Source organism: Stegodyphus dumicola, chromosome 8 (genome assembly GCF_044657685.1).
Source record: "Stegodyphus dumicola isolate Sdum_Otavi_A_Nest chromosome 8, ASM4465768v1".
Lineage (NCBI taxonomy): Eukaryota > Metazoa > Arthropoda > Arachnida > Araneae > Eresidae > Stegodyphus > Stegodyphus dumicola.
Window position 1 is genome coordinate 94,251,655 of NC_140775.1, and position 20,247 is coordinate 94,271,901.

The 20,247-nt window shown below is 32.3% G+C and overlaps 1 protein-coding gene across 1 annotated transcript in view; it reads left to right on the top strand.

Annotated features, from left to right (window-relative positions):
- The first annotated feature begins 887 nt into the window (after positions 1-887).
- LOC118185887 (delta-sarcoglycan-like) overlaps positions 888-20,247 on the top strand; it is a 234,365-nt gene continuing 215,005 nt past the window's right edge. The window contains exon 1 of the mRNA XM_035355826.2: positions 888-1,273. The gene's annotated coding sequence lies outside the window, so the exon portion shown is untranslated. The remainder of the gene's footprint in view (positions 1,274-20,247) is intronic.

Genomic DNA, 20,247 nt, shown 5'->3' on the forward strand with positions numbered 1-20,247 from the left:
ACTTGAAATGGCCAGTTTTATCATAAGTTTTCGGTACAAGAAAAGACAGCACTTTCCACCGGAATCCAGCCTTGTTTTTTCATTAATAGCAGAGCCAACAGCGCAGCATATTTTTGCTTCTTGAAGGTATTTGGAGTACCTTCTCGTACCTGGAGCCCTTAAAATGTCTAAATTTAAAAATAAAAAGCCAGTTTGAGCTTGAATGTAGCATTAAATTAAACATGGTATGGCAATTATAGAGCAAACGCGTGTTTATGCCTTCGGACTCAATGCTCGAAATGTTAATTAATAGGTTATAAGGTATTTCTCTCGTCTTCTTATCATGCCTTCGTGTTGTAGTGGTCAGTTCACTCGACGCGTATTTGAGAGGTCCGTGGTTCGAATCTCGGCGATGGAATTGCTCATTTTTCATCTCTCCTGCTTTGAAATAACCTAATGACTCTATAAGGTTAATACAAAAATTTCAAACTGACGTAAATACTTTCAGTGTTTCGTTGACATAGTATACCAGCAACATTAGTAAACTCAAATTTTTACCGACTGTTACAGTCACAGCATTTTTTTAATTATTTCATTTTGACATGAAGGAATGTATAATATTGCATGCAAAAACGTTAATTCACTTTCATGAAACAGTTTAAATATAATTCTCTATTTTTTCTCTGAAACAGATTTTTTAAGAATATAAGAAATGAAATATTTTTGATGTTTGACAAGACCATTTGCTGGAATATGTTTATATTAATTCTAAAACAAATTTTCGCGTAAACCCAAGTAGTATTATTTAAGTAGTGTTTTCATAATTTACATTAGTTTTTTTTTTTTTTTTTTTTTCAGGATTTTAATATTTTAGTTAAGTGGATGAAAAAGAAAAAGGGGAAATGTATTTTTCATTTTATCTGCAAATGAGATGAAATTCTTTCAACTGTTAACCCGGCAAAAATTCAAATAAAGTTAAAGAAAAAGCAAATCCACGAAACAACTTGTAGCGCAGCGCCATCTGACGGACGCAGAACGAAGCCTACAGTCGAGATTCCTCTTCCACAAAACGCGCGCGTTCTGCGTTTGCTCCGATATCGGCTGCGGGTTTTCCGACACAGGATCCCGGACTTCTATTTGCCGGACTCCGGCACTCTCTGCGCACGTTACTTAGGGGCTCGCAACTACACTCGATTTAGCACTCTTCGACATCTTTGCGGGTGCTATAATGATTGAAGCGTCCTAAAGTAGAAGCTTTTGAAATTTTTAACAGATAATTCAGAGAAAATTCAAGGTAAGCTTTCAAGAGTACATTTTGTTTGCTAGCAGAACAGAACGTTCGTATCTAATTTCGGCTTGATCATTAACCTGTTTCTTTTGGTTACAAAATTAGATGAATTCAGAAAATCATTTAATTAAAATTCAATTTTATTCCCATCAGATCTCCCGCTTCCAGACATAATCCATTTACGAAATTTCTCCTGTTCATAAGTAATTCTTCTTCTAAGCTGGAAAACCTTTCAGTGCAAAAATATAAAATTGAAACTGTATGATTTTACTCTAAAATTAATATCCAGGAATTACTTATCAGCTTTTAACAGCAATTGTAGTTTTTACTACATTACAGCAATTCCAATAGAGATATTACACTAATTCTTATTTATATATTTTTAGCCTGTAAAAAGTAAATATAAATATATAGCTAAACCAAAATTTGCAGATCCTGTAGCAATTGTCTACTTGTGTACCTCTTACCCACACTTCCATGCCACTTTTATCAAAATCCAAAGAATCCTCTGCAATATAACCATCTACAGTTCCAGATGATTCTGCGGAGGTGGTTGTTTTAGAAGAACTGTTTCACTATTATTTCAACTTTCACTGCAGGATACAGGAGATATGCTCGTCTCACATACACGTTTTCTTGGTGACAACCTGATGTTTGTGAATATAATCGAACAATAGATTATAAGTGCATTGTAGTGCACTGTACAAATTATAAGTTCACGTGAAGTTAATAAAATGTTCTTGGTTACATATGCGAACAAAAACTTAGCACTTTAATCCCTGATATAATTTATTTTTATTTATGGAGAAAGAAGAAATATGTTTTTTTAGAATTAGCTAAATTAAAAATTTGTTTCTCTCTTTTGCAATTTGCAGTATCTGCATCGTATCGCCTTAAAAATTTATGAAACATTTTTGGTAAAGAAATATTTTTGATTGGCTTTCAAATAAACAAATAATATGTGTTATTGGTTAGCTTATTATTTATAATGTTAATGGTACCAGAACGTTATTTGATTAGTTTAATATATATTCAATAAGTGATAATTTGAATGTAACGTATATTCTGAATTATATCTCTGTTTTTTTTAAGATACCGAGTAAAATGTAAAGTATGTATAAAAAGAAAGTTTTTATAAATTAACCAACTTGAAAAGCAATTTCATATTTAATATCTGCAAAGAATATTAAATAAGCATGCCAATAAATTGCTACAAATTGCATTGTATTCGGAAGTTTATGGTACATTAACTAAAAATTTAGCTTCTCATCTGCACTTATTTGTTAAATTTAAATCTCAATAAATAAAATTATTGAAACGTTATTTGGTATGTTTTGACTAGTATTTCACAGAATACACTTTTTTTAATCGAAATTCAATATTTAGAATGTAACCTTAGGTTTACAGATTTATACTGAAATTTTACCATATCTATTCAAATTTTAAATCGCTGTTTCAATTATTTGAAGCATAGCTATGTCTATGCTAAGAATAAAACATAACATTTTTGTTTTACGAATCTGTTATCAACATTTGTATGTACTGACACTCATTTTTTTCACATGCTGTGAAAGATAAAAATTATACTAAACTGAATATTTGCTGTGTTTGTTATATTTTGCACTCTTATGCCGTTTTATTAAAACCTTTTTATATTTAATGCTTTTATGTGGTACTTGTAATAATAAAACAGCAATAAAATGTTTAGCATTAACTCAGTTGCTTTAGCATATTAAAACAAACTGTATTAGTATAGAGATTAAATACTAAAAGCTTTATTTTTATTTGTAATAAAATAAGTGAATGTACCACAGTATATCTAATGGTATATCAAAGTATATTTAATCGTATGTCTCCAGCACCCGATTAAGTAAAAAATATGCAATAGGAAAGGGCAAATATATTTTCGTTATGTTCTTTTTCACTTGCTATTCCCTTCACATAGCCCTTAATACATCTTTTTTTTAGATATGCTGACTTAAAAGCAGCAAAATGCTTCAAACTGCCTTTTAATTTCAGCTTGCTTTAGTATTTTCTGAACAGTAGAATATGATAATAGTAAAACATTAAGGCAGCATTTTGTCTTTGGGGTTTTATTTGTAATGATTTTTCTTAGTGTTTCCTTATTTGCTTTCATTTTAAAACTAAATCATTTGTTTAAACTTTAATTATTGCGTGAAAATTAGAGTTTCATGAACGAAATTTTGTTCATGAAGGAGTGATTAAATAAACATGACTTCAAGCTTTGTCAGATAGCTATATACATTTCTCTAATTTAGAATCAATTTAGTGGTTATCCATGGTAAACTTACATTCTTTGAGACTAACAAACTCTCATGGAAGAAAACAAATAATGTTAACAAATTATTTGTTGTTGGATGTTCTGTTGTTTTACTATAAGATTATTATTAATTCACCTATACTTACTTCAAAAGAAAATGCATACTATGATTGTAGAAAATGTGATACTTTATTCAAATGCATTTTAGTTAGAATTAAATATTAGAATGAATAATGTCCGTGGATTGAAGCTGCTTTGAACTATTTTATTTGCACAGCCGATTTCATGCATTTTGTTTCTTCAGCTTATTTGAGAAATCATTTTAATTCACTTAAGACATTTTGCACTCTTTTATGCATTTAAGAAAATTTATCATTAATTGCAGACGGACTAACTCGCAGGATGCAGCAGAGAGGAGCTGATTAATTACTTTTACTAACTTTGACACGTTTAAGTAGGGATACATTTCTCTAGTGGTTATAGCACGTATTTATTCTAAGATGTAAATAAAATTAGTTGAACATTTGAAATACGTTTTTGGTTTAATGAGATTTAAGCCAATCGTTTGGTAAAAGGGAATCTAGTTTTCTAAATACTCAGTTTCAGGACTATTTCTTTAGGTTTGAGGTCCAAGGATTGGAATTCTATCTTTTTTATTTAATAGCTCATGTATTTGTGTAAAAAATATGAAGTTATTGTCCAACGTCATAAATAGCAGAATTTTGTTCAGAGTATCCTTAATTTTGAGACAGAACATCGTGTGTCAACAAAAGATTACAATTGTGCTCCTGTACTCATTGATTCAATATTAGAGGTTTCATTTATTCGAGGTTGATAGCAGAAGACAAATTTTCTATCAGGTTTGCAAATTACTAGTTTTGAAATGCTAATGAAATAACAACATTCTGTAATATATTTGGAATATAACATCTCAAACTGACCCAATACCCTACACGCTCACTTCAAGCCAGTGTAACTAAACACAAAGAATTAAAATGATTGTTGCGGACTTCAGGTTATAGAAAACCCATCACATTCCTAACGTACCCCTCAACCCGCTTGTCATAAATATGTTTGTAAATAATTTTGATCATTAGTGACCAAAGAGTAATAATTATCTTACCTTTATTTCCATAGCGATATTTCTTCTTTTTAAAATTTTCTGCTATTCTTTAACGTGCTATCATTACTCTCCTGCTTTTAAAGTATGTTTATCACAATAAGTACCTAAAACAGGAGTAGTGGTGCTATTAAGTGCTTGGAAACTATATTATTATAGTCAGTACTTACGTATTATCTTATCAACGGTGAAAGCTGGCTACCATCGAACCATGAAACTTGGCCGAGATCCTGCGAAAGTCGCCTCAGTCTTTCCTGAGGAATTTTGAAGTAATTGTCGCCTCTTTATTTAATAAACAATCCGTATTTGACTCACTTTGTTTTCGAGCTTCGTAAATAGGATTTTGTCAAATTTATGATTTCTGCTATTTTGTTAGGCTGTCCGACTTAACTGGAAGCTATACGAGTACAAATTTCCCACAAATAAGTACTGCAATTTATAACTCTTTTCAGTTGACTACATCGTGTTGATTAATACCCATTTTTTCTGTTGTTGGATTCCATAGCAAACAATAATCTGCTGCAGCTGTTTTGTAGGTGACAGGTAAATTTTAAATTATTTTTTCAAAATGCAAGAAAAATACAACATTAGTTTACTTATATTATTTTTCATAGAAACAAAGCATAGCATATCGAGAATCAAGCAGGTTATATCAAACGAAAGCGCACATATTATGAGTGTATTGTTACTTCACGATTATCCAAAACTGGCGCTAAACCGTTCTGCTTAGCGACAGCTACTGGTAGTTCGGTCCGAGGTTCGAATCCCGCGAACGGGCTGGCTGCATGGGCGTTTTCGTGGTTTTCTCCATGTGTAACGTGTATACGAGTCAGTTTCAATTAGAAAGTCCTCCACGAAAGCATCCCTTCCCTTAGGCAGATAACCCTAGTGTGCTTTGCCATAATTAAATGAACCAAACCAAAACCTCAGCGACAGCTTCATGGTCGACGGTATAATACGTAAATTACATTTAATCTGTTACTTTAGAATAAGCTCTTCATGGTCATTTCGCATGCCCGTCTTGCCTTGTAACCAATATAAAGACAGCTGCAGCCCAGATGGTCGAATCTTCTATTTGTTTTACTCCCACTTTACTCCCGTTTAGATTATTTTGTTTCACAAAAAGAGCATGAATGAGAGTTGATTTAAACTACAGTATCAAATGAGATGGAATAAATAAGTGATGTAGAGTTATGATGACAAGTGTTACGATCACAAATGGGAGAGAGTCAAAAAGGGTTTGATATGCCTGTTTTAAAGTAATAGACTGAAAGAATAGAGATTTTTATTCCTACCATTTTTTGAAACATTATATTGTTTTGCGTAATACAAAATCTGCAGTCTTTATTCCTCCCTCCTGTTTTATGGATATCAGAAGTATGGAAGTTGAAATATCAGAATTCCTTACTTTCGTATGTACGAAACAGAGTATACTCTAGTGTACAATATATTTTGTATCATATACTTAATGTTACAATGTATAATGTTTTATAATGAATTGAGTGCTGAACTCCCACATTATTGAATGTTCGTAATATATATTATTCGCGTAATATAGCGATTACATTTAATCGTATATACGTATGTTTGATGATACCTGCTTCAAAACGCGTATACCGTTATCCGAGGTAAGACGTTGAAAGTACCACCCGCATATTCAGAAGCATTGCTGAAATTATTGAACACCACAAAGGAAACTCCTTTTTAAATATTTATCATTTTCAGTAAGCGGATTTAATAAAACGAAAAGTATTGCTATTTGAGAGATTTTTTTTTCAGTCTTCGTGTGCAGTGAAAAGTACTAAAATTCGCAAAGATAATTCTAGAATAAAACTTTTCAACATGAAATAAGCGCAAAAGTTCCCACTCAAGAAAAATTTATAATGAAATAATGTCATAGCAAGCTTTCTTCCTTGCTATTTGGTATTTCTATATTTAACAGTTTGTTTTAAAAACATATGAATTATTTAAAAATTATGGAAAAGCGCTACTTTAAGTTTAGCGTACATTTTGAATAAAATGGTTTTGAGCGCGATCAGATACAGGTCCTTCTTCTTTAGGAACAAAAACATTGTTCGCAAAAACTGACAGAATCATTAAAAATCTATTCCCCAACTGGGGTTGCATTTCTTTTGTAATTTTAAATTTTGCATTGGCGTGTTTCTGTTGCATTAATTATGGTTGTGACATATTTCGAATTTCTGAGGATTTAATTCTTGAGCTAATAGGATAATGATAATTGCTTAGATTAAAACTGTTTAAACTAGAATTAGCACAAGAAAATCTTATTTTTAAAAATTCATGCTTTTAAGATTTTTTATTTTTACTTTTTTTAACGTTTTGAAACTTTGGTAAAAATTTTGAAATCTTAGAACAGCCATCTGTAATTTTCAGATTCACATTTAATTTATTGTTTCATTTATTGTTTCCTTCCGAGTTAAAAATCTGTGATAGCATATCTTGTCCTAAGCAGTGAAAGGTTATTCAAAAAAATTCGATTTCAGACTATAAATGAATTTAGAGCTAGTTTGAGAAAGGGTACATTTCGCAGTCGTATATATTCAAATGAATTTATTATAGATATTCATCAGATTCATATGTTTAAAAAACAATATTAATATCTCCTATGAATTCATCTCGAAGTTATGGAATTTATACTATATTAGAAATTAATAATTCTACTTATAATCACTTTATTCCAATACATACGAGTATAATTATTCAAAATGGTTGATACGATTTCATATAGTTGAAATTCTCCCTCTTTTAACCGTATGTTAGTTTGATATCCCTCAAATAAAATAAAACAATTTCGAGTGATGTGCCGCCAAAGGAAGTATCGATCGTTATTTAGACGAGAGAAAAAAACAAACAAACAAAAATGTCTTATATTTTTAAATTTAATTATTTTAGAGTTTGTAATATATGGATTATGTACTAAAGTACTAAAACTGTTATTTTATTTAAATTTTAATGAAGAAATTACAAAATGCCACTAACTTTATTGCACTCGTGGAAGCTTATTATTAAGTGTTTTAGTCAATATTTTTTCAAACACTATACATTCTTTATGTTTTCATGTATTATAATTTTAAATGTTTATGCTATATATGGTTGAAGTATTTTTCGATGTTTATTTTTTATATGATAAATGAGTTTTCCATGAGTTTCTCTTGAGTTTTCCTAAAAATTATATCTTAAAAAATTAAATATATAAACAATTTATTATATTATTTCCAAACTTCTTTTATAGTATTTTGCCAGTTTGAATAATATACTTCTATGCCTCATGCTTAGTAAAATGTTAAAAATATAACCAAAATAAATACTTTGCAATATAAACGTCATTTTTAACAATTCGTAACATTTACATTATGATATTTGCTGACAGGGTTGCGCATTTTGTATTATGCGAACAAATGCTTTAATACCTAATAATTTTGAAGAAACTTTATGCATTTGGTTTTTAAAAATGTATTTTTGATTTAAAAACATATTTTGGTTTAGAAGAAACTTTTGCTTCGATATAAGAAAATGATGTTGTGCCATCATCTTCATGAGAAAGAAGGATTTTACCGTTCTTCCTCCTTAGGACGGTGAACTAACTCATGAAGAAGTAGAACGAAATTATCGCGTTTACCCGTAGGTGTTTTCTTGGAGCAAAGCCAGGTTATAGCTCAGTTTCCTTGCTTCTTGTACAGAAAAACTTTATATCTTTACAAAAGAAGGTGATGAAAATCTTATTATGACAGAAGATGAGTTATCGCAAATAAGCAAGCCAGCTTCAAGTGCATGCAAATAAAAATGCAGGAATTTGGAAGAGAAATATTAAAGAAACTTTCTAAGAGCAAATCCTGTGAAATCGTTTTCGAACTTTAAATGGGAAGAATGGTCTAAAAATTTCTGTTAGTTAGTAGATTCGGAATTTGATAATATTAAAATATTCATCATCGAATTTAAAATTGAGAAATTTTATTTTTGGTTTAATATTTATTCCGTAAATTATTTTCTTTTAATATAAATAGTTATTTGCAGAGGATAATAGACATAATAATAAGCAAACGAATTTCATTGAAATAACCGGCAGCAATAAGTTTATCAAAGATCGTTGCTATGCAACAGGTGTTTAACGCAACAGAAGTCTGTTGCTATAAAACACTTCTGCTGCATTCATTTTATCACCAGAAGGGCTTTAATAAAGCTGAACTGAGCTGAAACGAAACTGCATTCAGTGGTAATCCATTTGTTTCTTTGTACTAACTTTGGATTTCTTTGTTTGTATACTATTTAATTACGCAAAGTTATTTTTCTTAGAAACAAGGCTTCAGTAGTATTTTATTATTATTTATTTGTTACATGCTTCGCTACTAGACAGTACACGGAGAGGGAGGGATACCCGCGGAGGACATTTTTAGGGAAATAGGCTCGTATCTACGGGATCCATAGGAAAAACACGAAAACGTCCATGCAGCCAGTCTGTTCGTCTGGACTAAACGCCCATGCAATCAGCCTGTTCTTCTGGATTCGAACCCCGGATAGAATTACTACTGTTCAGCGGCTTTGACCGCTTGACCACTCGTGGGTTTTTCAGTAGTATTTAATTTTGTTATATGGCAAAATTACATTAATACTGAAAAATAATATAACAGATTCCAAATACAAATCGTTTCCTAGCTGTTTACTTGCTAATGAATCATCGCACCTCAAGGAAAAAAAACTGTTGCATCAGTATTTACACAGAGATATAGCAGTTGTAACTTTTAGATATGCTGTATCAAAATAGAAAACTGAAATATAAAACCTGATCTTTATTGAGACAAATATGAAAACTGGTAGATAAGATAAACTATATAAAAGTAGTTAGCTTATTAAAAATATAAATATTTCTTTCTTGTCAACTCAGTAAGTAAAATCTTTCAGAACATTCCTGACGAAAAACGCATCTTATTTTTATTTCCTAAAAGGTTTAACTCACTGATCTGTAAACTCAAAACTGGGTAAACGTTCTAACCTAGAAGATCAACTTTTGTCCCAGTTTTTACTTTCATGTAAAAATCTATACGGATACACTAGAAATAAGAATGAAAAGGTTTTCTACTTGGAGTAAATAGCTAAAACACTAAATAAACGCAAATTCACTTCCTCTTCTTGTCATAATAATTATATCCCGGTTAATTTCACAAAACGTAATCTATATTAAGGAGAAAAATCAATAGATAGAGAATATTACTCTCTTCGGAAGCAACTAGAGATGTGTTTTATGGCACACAGGCGTTTAAAGCTTCATTCTCTGAACTTAGGACTATATTCTGAACTATATTCTGAAGGACAGACAAAATAAATTTTAGGGCAGATTTTAACATAAACGAAAATTTGTTACTGAAATAAGTGTTACAGCGCGTGCTTGAAAACTGATATTTTATTATTATTTTACAGTTTAAATTTTGCATACGTAATGATCTAAAACAGGCATTTCAAGATCCCTAATGACCCTTCCCTCATTTACGATCATAATGTGTATCAGCATCATCGAAACTTCAGCAAATCAGAGGATTAGTCCTTTCTTCCGCAGTAGTCTTTGCCATAGTTAGTCACGAACTGGGAGGGGGACAAATGGCCTTAAAATGCTTATTGTAAAGTAACGAATTATGATGCAGTCACTTTTTCTCGCTGTTAGGTTTTGTTGTTTATTTACTTTTAAAACGGATTCGAAACACAAAATAAATTTTTAACAAAAGGAAGGAACCGAGCCCCAATAATTACAACATCAGGACTATACGCAGACGATCCCGACTACGCTTAGCCTTCAACATAGATGCAGATGAAGTTGTCAGAGAAAAGCATTTTCTTTCACAATCATCCACCTCCAGTGCCAACTCTCCCACTGCTGAAACAAATTAGCTATCACAAGGCGTATTTGTAAAGCGTTATTTTAGTTTGTTATTATATTCTCTCATATAGTTCAGCGATTCTTAACCGGTCGTACGCGTACCAATTGGGGTACGCAAGAGAAAAATAGGTGGTACGCAAAGAAACAAAGTATTTTTAACTAAAAATATACGCAAAGAAACAAAGTATTTTTAAATAAAAATATACGCAAAGAAACAAAGTATTTTTAACTTCAAAAATCTTGTGAAGAATAAGAACAGTTGATAGAAATTTTCTGTGATTGAATTCTAACTTAGGATTTCAAAAATAGCACACTTTTTAACTTTAGGCTGTAATGAAAAAAAAGAATTTAAAGGCATTTCAAATAAAGCTATTAAATTTTTATTCCCTTTTTGCACAACCTATTTGTGAGAATAAGGATTTTCTTCCATGTTACATTCGAAAATAACAATACAGAACAAAATTAAAAGTGGATCCTAATTTGCGGTGAAATATGACGCGACATTTGAACGCGACAAAGAACGCGACAATTTGACGCAACAAAGAACGTGAAATATTACCAGATATAAAGAAATTGATCTCTCTTAAACAGGCCCAAATTTCACAATAAATTTTAGAAATTAACTATTATATATATTTTTTATATTTTTTCTATATATAATTTTTAATATTTCTATTGAGAAATTGAAAAATAATCATTGTAAATGTAGTGGTGCTACTAAAGTCTTTCAATTTTTGTTTAGATGGTTCGCATTAATCAAAAGGTTGAGAACCGCTGATATAGTTGATATATAAGTTTTTTAATAAAATAATGATATATAAATAGCATATAAATTAAATTTCTGTACACTATTTAAAGTTCAAAAGTCCCCCCCCAATAATAATTATATACTGTGTACTTTCTTTCTTTTCACTATCGCTATCGGAACAGCTGGCCTACTGGGTTAGGTGCTTTTCAGCCTGTTGGATCCCGTCGATGGAATTAAAAAAAATACACGAATAAATATAAATAAAGAGCTTAGTACTGTGTTCTCCGGGGATTGGCCACGAAACGAGGAACACTGAAGTAAAGACCAGGACATGGAAAGAAGGTGCATGGTGGGGACTGCTGAGACTATACTGTGTACTATACTATATTATTATACTATACTAATTATCCAACAGTAATTATATGTATGTACTCTATACTAATTATACACTACATTATTTAAAATCTCGAAATTTTAATATTTCTGCTTTCTAAAGTTACGAAAAATACAAGGTACAAAGTGCTAAAAATGGTAGATAATTTGGAAAAGATAAAAATAATAATGCAGTTTTTACATAAAATGTTTAAAAGCAAATTTAAAAAGCATCAATCTGAAGCGGAAAACAAAGCTAATAAGCTGAAGCAATAGAACAAAATTCTGTTCCCTTAATTAAAGTGAGTCGAAAAATGAATACAGTTTACACCGTTTCAGCATGACATAGTATACTCAAAACAATCATATGTCCGAATTGAAAACTCAAATTTTTTTTAAATTTTAAAATTAAAGCAATTTGTACTTTCATAGTTTCCGCCTCCGAAGTTGCTTTGATTTCAGAGTAAACAAAAACCAGGCAGTTTATCCAAGTGTTTTAATTAGCTTGATTATAAATGGTTAATTTGGTTATAAACTTAGATATATATTCTCTTAATACATATTACATGGATATATCTGTACGTATGTGTTTGTGCGTGTAAATAAGATATACTTATGTATACAAAAATATAATAATAATAATAAATTTTTAAGTTTATTAGGAAGTTACATTTGCTATGAAAAAGGACAATTGACAAATTCAAATCACGTAAAAAGGCAAATTAAGTAAAGTTTTATGGATATTTCTCCCGACTTCTAGGATGCCTTTGTGGTGTAATGGTGAGCACACTCGGCGCGTATTCGAGAGGTCCGTGGTTGGAGTCCCGGCGAAGGCATTGTACATTTTTCAAGTCTCCAGCATGAAAATAACCTTATAAATCTACAGTGGCGCTTGAACTAAAAACGATGGTGGATGATGGACCATCAGGATTTTGCGATTGGTCCCTCTTATCTTCAGTCGCCCTTTAAAGACGGGGAGTATATAAGGTATTTATCCCTCCTTCTATCATGCCTTCGTGGTGTAATGGTAAGCACACTCGGCGAGTATTCGAGAGGTCGGTGGTTAGAGTCCTGTCGAGGACACTGCTCAAATTGTATCTCTCCCTGTTTCAAAAAATGCCTAATGTCTGTACAGTTTTACGGAATGCATTACTACATAAATTAAATCCGTAAAATCGGTTTACCTATTTAAAGTACGGGCGTTTGAGGCGTCAGATGAAACTGGGAAATCATATTTCGTTTGAAAAGAAGTTGCTAGTTATCCAGAGTATGTCTTATTGTATCTCCTGTTTGTCATTAAACAGACTCTTGAATATATGGTTTAATTCTGTACAGAAATGTTCGAAATGTTCGAAAAGCAAATAAATTACCAGAAATTTCTCGCGAGCAATTAAAAGCTATAAAAAGCCGGAGAGAGACATCTCAGCTCAGTTACTGTTATTGCGATTTGTTTTAATGCCGCACGAATTGAATTAGTTGCCTCTTCCTCTCTGAACTGCGTTGTATTTGAACGTTTTTAGTAGTTTAAAGTATAGCTACTGGTTGTATTGCGTTCTGTTTAACGTATTTGCGTTCTACTGATTATTAGTGCCTGATATTGTGAACACTTGTAAGAATATATCCGAAGAAAATTCCAGCGTTTTGTTACATTTCTTGTGATTAGAATAAATTTTATTAACTTTTTATCGGACTTCAATCTACTACAAAACCATACGCATGCAACAATATATAAATAAATTAAATGTATTTGTTGTGAATAAGATAAATTCCTTCTGTTTGATGAGTATTTTTCGCGTACATAAGTAATTGAGGTACATTTAAGAAGGGAATTTTATATAGCAAATGTGTAGAAATGGAAAGTAATAAAATTATTTTTGGATAAAACTCATGTCCTCTGTTGTCGAAAAATTATTTGTATAGCTTGCAATAATAAATGCTGAGACATCAGCTATTTACATTTATAGTTTATTTAAATATTCCTTCATATGCACGTTTTTATGCAAATAAAACACTGAGGCTCGGTTGATTATCACATATTTCTTTCTTGATGTGTTACATATTTTTTTAACTTTTATTCATACCAATTCACTCTTAGAAGTATGTTTAATCTAAAAGCCCACTGGTCCTTTCTTACAATCCTCTCCCTTGGTATGTCAAATGACAAAAAGTAATGAAAGCTAATACATAACTAATATTATCGTCTTTCCACAATAATCATAATCACGAGCGCCTACATCCTCCAGTTGGACTGTTTTAATATCAAATATAAGAGGAAGAAATGGTCCTTGCGGAACTTTATATGTGCATTCTCAGCTTACCTCCAAAGATTTACGCATTTTTTTCCTCTTTCAAATTCTGCTTGATGACTATAAATAGATATCAGGCACTATATTGGGCAGGATATCCCAATTATTAGTGATCAAGGAATATTTGAGTCATATTTCTTTGCTTTTGTGCAACCACCTTTCTATTAAAATTTACTTTCACACTGCTTCTAACATTCTCCTTGTTATCATTATCTTCCGCATTATCTAAATTCCGTTTTCTCATTGTTTTGACGCAGAAAGAACGATTTTTATCTCTACCGATCTTTAAAATACACTTCTGCTAAAAAAATAATCAACAAAGACAAAACACACTGTAAAACAAAATCTATTTAATGGATATGCATGAAACTGTTCCAAAAGGGTGCTATGGCATTACTAGACCACATAGCAAACAATAAAGTAAACTCATGCATTACGACTACCACGTCGCAAAACCCAATTCATGAAAAGTATGTGCAATGGAAATATACTCTAAAACGGATATGATACCCTCTAGCTGAAATGCATATCTGAAAACGGTGCGGCAAACTGGCAATAATATCGTTGACAGATTGTTGAGGCAGTAGCCCTCATTCCTGTAGTAATGCATGTCGAAGCTCGTGAAGGTGCCTGGCGGCACACTAAGATTTGCTATTCGTCGTCCCAACATGTCACATAACTGCTATATAATATGGGATTCAGGTCCGGCGATCAAGCAGGCCACGGCAGATGCTGAAAGGTTTTCTTCTCCAGATAACTTCACACCACTCGAGCTCTATTCGGCCGGGCGTTATCGACCATAAATATCGCGTCGGTACCAACAATAAAACGACGCCCAAGAATGTGTAGAATTTCATCGCTATATAGGATGGGTGTGAAAAGAACACCAGGAATCATGTAGAGTTCGATATCGCAATTCGTTGCCGTCCCAGCCCATACAAAAATGCCTCCTCCTCTGTAACAGTCTCTTTCGCGATATTTAGCATCCGATATCGTGTTCTTCGCTCTCGCATATCCTTACCCTTCGGAAATCGTTATCAATGTTAACTCATTCATAAGGAGTACGTGGCCCCACTGCTATGCCGTCAAACTGCGATGTTCACGGGTCCAATTCACCCGCGCTCTGATGTGCGATGCAGACAAAAAAAGAACACAAAGCATAGGTCATTGGGCATACAATCCACCTACATGCAGTTGACGTGACGTAGTTTGGCGAGGTATAGGCTGTCCTGCTAGAGCAGAAAGATATGACGCCTGCTGTCATGCTGCTAGTTATATATATTTAAACATTTTCGTTTGAGGTCTACATTCTTACATTTATCTCTATAATTTTTCAACTGCTTCTCTATACATCTCAAAACTGTACTACTGTTATAATTGTATATATGTTTTATATGTTTCTTTGTGCACATTCTCTAATGTAAAACTCTCTATCATTGTTCATGTAAAATCTTATGTAAAAAATTTTCAATAAATGCTCACTGGCCACCAAGCCAAGTCCTTGTCTTAGTGTAGAAGATAATAGATGGTATCCATCGATGGAGCATCTATTGCCGAAAGTTGTAATGATGGTGCGGCTGCTCCATTGATGGTCTTCTGGCTTCGGTCATGCTGCTAGTGATCTGAGGCGTTTTGCACATAGCAACAGCAAGTGATCGTCTGCCGTTGTGGTAATTCTCCAGCGTCGAGACCCACGCCTCGTATAAGAGTTTTGATCTCTTTTGGTAACGATTGCACAGCCTGTTGATGACTTTACGATGCACATTCAGCTCTCTCGCAACAGCGGGTTGTCTTGTACGAGCTTGCATCATCCCGACAGCCTTCAATGTATTTCGTTAGACAAATGTTGTATTTGGCTCATGTCTTCCACTTCGGCTATCTCGGATTTTATGGAACTATCGCTGCTTGCGAACTGACGCCTACGTCTAGCATGCCACTTTTTAAGGCGATGTGGTGCGATTGCGGGATTGCGTTTTATGCTAGTTTTGTTTAACTGTTTGCATTAGGAGATGCAACCTCTACCTAATATATAAACTGCATATTTTATTTCCGCTTTTGAAATTTGTACCATTTCTTTTAGATACTGTTGCTATTTTTGTAAGCACGAGTGTAGTACATTACGTTGTACTTTTATACAGAGGCGAGAATAAGAGACAATGCGCTGTAGAATACAATATATTTTATATTATTTTATTTCGTAATACAGTATGCAATGTAGATTAAAGTACAATATTATATTGAATTCTGATGATGTGTTACAATACGTATACCAATTAATTTTGAGCATTTTTATTTTATGTTACGCGAATATCTTGTTTTAAGTAGTGTTTGCTATTATTTTCGATTTACCGTATTGGTAGTAAGTTTTGGAGCATACTAAATATACTTTGGCACTTCTGCAGCTGAAGAATTTTCAGTATTTAAGCTTTCGAAACTATGTTGCTTCAACTTCCGCAATAATAGTACAGTATATGAAAAAGTTCACACAGTTATATGCATATATTTAGTATCCTTTTATATGCGGTTTATTTCAGAAACATTGCTCTATGAAATCTATTTTGAAACGATTGTTACAGACCTAGGCCTTATAAGTTTAAGAAATGAATAAAATGAAGCAGACTTTCAACTCATGACAATTTTGGTCACGTGGCACTTTCTAGCAAACTTGCACCAGAAGTTAAAATGTTACCCAAATTTTTAGTGCAAATGGAGTTTCAATCTTAAATAAGTCTTAAACGTTTTAAAGAATTGAGGAGATGTTCTTTGGAAGTAATTTATGTTTGATTAAAATTGGCATCCCCAAACTGTTAAATTTATATGATTTAAACCTCTTCAATTCCTTTTTTACGTAATAGCTCTAAAAGTATGGGTCGCGAGAGAACTTTCAGGATAGTTCACAAAAAATTACTCATTACTCTTCTTCTGATTTCACAGTCATAAGTATTTATCGTTTTATGAATTAATTTATAAATATTGATTAATTGTTAATAATTATACATTTTTTATTTATTATTACTTAATTTTTACATTGATCTGTCCAAAGAAACTCGTTTTTTTCTTTTCCTTTTCCCCCCTACAAGATGAGAATTGAGATTAGTCACAGTTACATGCCCGTGAGAAATGCACGAAGTAATGTAAATAATAATATGTAAAATCAAACCTTTTGTTATTTTAACAGTTCTTAATCTTTTAAGGTCTATTATATACGAGTTCTGTTCTGTATATTAGTTCTTTTCGTCGAAAACAAGGGGTTGCTGTCGATGGATTCTGCTCATCAATTTCATTCTCGACGTCGAATTCCACCACCAGTATCTTTGCAGCCTTATGATAAATCCGCATGGGCTCCAGAGGATCAAAGTCATCAATCTCGCCAACGGTGGCGACATCTCAGTCATTTATCCGGAATTTGATTTTAATCTGCAACGAAGAGGGATGCTTTAATACCATCTTGGGGTAAAGGCTTATGTAAACCACATCAATTATTTTCCAGAATTAGTCTAGTCCGCACAATGAAGATTTGATTTTAATAGCACTTTCTCATATGCGACAGGAAAATACTTTTCACAATTGATTTAGGATTAATCAGATAATCAGTATCAGGAATTCATTGTAATTCATTACTAAAAATGACAACTATTTTCTAGCTTTATCTAGGTTTGTTGATATATATAATGTAAATTCTTCAAACCTAAATCAATATGCCAATAAATGAAATGAATTCGCATTCAACATGAAGTTTTAGTTACATTTATTGTTTTCTGTCTCTCTTTGTATAAAATATGAGCATCTAGCTTTGAAGCATGATCTCAGATCTCTTACAACAGATATATTATATTCTTCCTAATGTTAGTAAGATTCTGCTTCTTTTCATAATAATTATATATTTAAAAACATTTTTAACGATTTTTTACTGAATATGTTACCCTTTTTTTAAAAATATTTTTTATAACAAAGGGCTCGTTATGCGGTATCTATATTTCTTTCTCTGCATTTTTTGACATTTCTCGAATAGATTTTACATAAAAAACTTACAAAAACGTGATGAATTCGCCATATTTGCCTTTTTATTCTAAGTTTTATAGCAAACCTGTCTTTCCTACGACGAAGGCAATTCTCTTTCGCTAAAACTGAAGAAGCCTAAGTGTTTTTAAATTCTTAAAGACATTTTTAGTACAATATTTATAGAACTTCAGAACTCTCTTGCGGTATTCACACTTTAATGAAAACAGTCTTCTCCGTTTATTTTGTGTCGTATATCAAAACAGTTGAATTACAATGAGTTTTATCTAAATCTTCTCTATATGTTACAACTAAGAAAAGCAACAAAGTATTTTATGTATACTGTAATAGTTCAAACAACTATAAAAATTATCGTATCTTGAGAATTCCACAAAAATTTGCAAATTACACAGAATAGTAGCATTAAATAAATATAATGCAGTTTATACATGTAAAATATACCACATACATTTTTGTGAGGAAAAAAATTACCAACTAGAAGAATGTAACTTAATTCTGTTTTTGAAGAATTCTTTTAAAATTTGGTGAATATGCAGAAGCCGAGGTCTGCATATTTAATTGAATTTTGCAATTTATTTCTTTCCATCGATGAATATCTATTTTTACTCAAATAATGACATATGTATTTTTTTAGACAAATTAAGATACTTCTAATATAAGTTACAAGAATCTTCGCATTACCAAGTATATATTTTTACCTTGAAAGTAGTCAGTACATCTGACATTGAACGAACTGTGATTCAAACCCTGGCAAAGGAACACTTCATTTGTTATGTTTCTCACTGCAAGAATTCTAATTATCTCTACAGAAGCGACGATGCTAAACTGACTAATTCATTTATAAAGTTTAACGTCTTTTACAACTGTAAAATGCGACCACACTACAACTCGTTGAAAAGGGACTTGACAGACCTATACCTCAGTTCGCATGCAGCGATAATCCCGTATAATCCAAGACAGCCAAAGCCGCAGACACCATTTACACGATGAAATGTGTTGGAGACTGTCGAGATGTTGCAAGCTCGAGCAGGACAATCCGCTGTTCCGAGAGAGCTGAATGTGCATCGTATTGTCATCAATAGGTTGTGTAATCGTTACCAAAGTAATTACAATTCTTAAAGAAGACGTGGATCTGGACGCCAGAGGATTACCAGAACGACAGACTATTGCTTCCTGTTGCTATGTGCAAAACGTCGCAGATCACATCAGGCATGCATTTTAGCTAGATAGTATGATACCCGTTATTAGCGTGACTGTTTCTATTGAACATTCTTCGGAGCCATTTGGTCTTTTGCTTTTGTGATGGTCGTAATACATGTGCTTTTGTATGTTTTTGCTTTATTGTTTGTTATGTTATCTAGTAATGTCACATCAATTTCTTGGATCAATTTTACGCATATCCATTTAATAGCTGTTTTTTATTCCGTGTTATGCCTTTATAGCTTATTTTTTTAAGCTGGTGTGCAGATGATCAGATGTCACTCCTGGTGCTTACACATCTGCCAGCATTTATGACGAGAACTAAAAGTAGAAATTTTAAAATAAATCAGATTTAATAGTAACAGCCAAAGTCTACACAGAGTAATTTAGAGTCGAAGTTGGCTCGAAATTCACCGGCGGGAATTTAACTATCGGCAAGACGCAAGGCCGACGACAGGAACTCTTATCTATAATAACAAAACTAGTAACGCGTCCCTTGAACGCTCTGACTTAACAATCTCAAGCTCTCACTTAAATACACGAGGGCTAATTTGCTATCGTGTATTTAAGGTCTCTAATTTGGCGAGCAAACAGAAAGAGGAAATTGACAGAAAAATTTCAAGCATAATAACTTCTTCCCCCCTTTTTTTTTCTTCTTTCTATGTATTTCTTTCTCTTGATGAGGAGGGACCTTTAGCTGCCCTCGAAATCGATTGAGTGTTTCAATGTAATTACGCTAAATACAAGGTTGTTTTTACGATTTTGATTGTCACATTAGCGTGTTTCTCTTCTAGTTCTAGTCTATAAAATAAGTATTTGTTAAATTAAATAAACCTCACACATTATCAAAAACTTTAGTCATTTAACTTAAAAACCTGTGGTTTTCCAAAAATAAAATCTAATACTGTCCAAAAATGCAGTAATTTATATCCACAGAGATTTAAAACTACAATTACCAGATACAGCGCATTAGTACGAAAAAACGCAACGGATTGGTAAACAACTTATGGTGTCTGAGGTTGTCAAATTGTATTATTCTTGGA